Below are 511 nucleotides of genomic sequence, written 5' to 3'. Positions count from 1 at the left end.
CTCCCCCTCCCTCTTCCTCTCCCCTTCCCTCTCTCTCTCCCCCTCTCTCCTGTGTCTTTTTGAGGCCGGGTCTAGCTATGCAGTTCAGGCTGGCCTTGAGCTCACTTTGTGGCCCATGCTGGTCTTGAACTTGCGATGATCCTCCTGGCTCAGCCTTCTGAGTGCTGGGATTGGCTCAGGAGCTATCTCTTAATAAACATTTCCTACTCTTAACCTCCTTTGTCCTTTGGAATTGAATCTTTAATAATGGGGAAGGCACAAACCCTGCACATCTGACATCTAGCTGGTTGGGAGTTGCATTTCTCCTATATCAGTGTCACCTGGCCTGGCCTCATTCATTTTCTTTTAACAAGTGTTCACATCTTAGCGATGCTGTTTTCCTAAGCTGTTTTCCAAGGTGTATCGTTTACCTTTACCTTTTCCAATAATCTTTTAATAGTTTTCTTCATTAAAAGGTTGCATTTCTTTTATTACATTTACTTTTGATACCTTGCATTTTGTAGCTCTTGTT

The sequence above is a fragment of the Chinchilla lanigera genome, unplaced genomic scaffold, assembly GCF_000276665.1.
Source record: "Chinchilla lanigera isolate Chin_1 unplaced genomic scaffold, ChiLan1.0 scaffold00036, whole genome shotgun sequence".
NCBI classification, from domain to species: domain Eukaryota; kingdom Metazoa; phylum Chordata; class Mammalia; order Rodentia; family Chinchillidae; genus Chinchilla; species Chinchilla lanigera.
Note: the sequence above shows the minus strand (reverse complement) of the source record.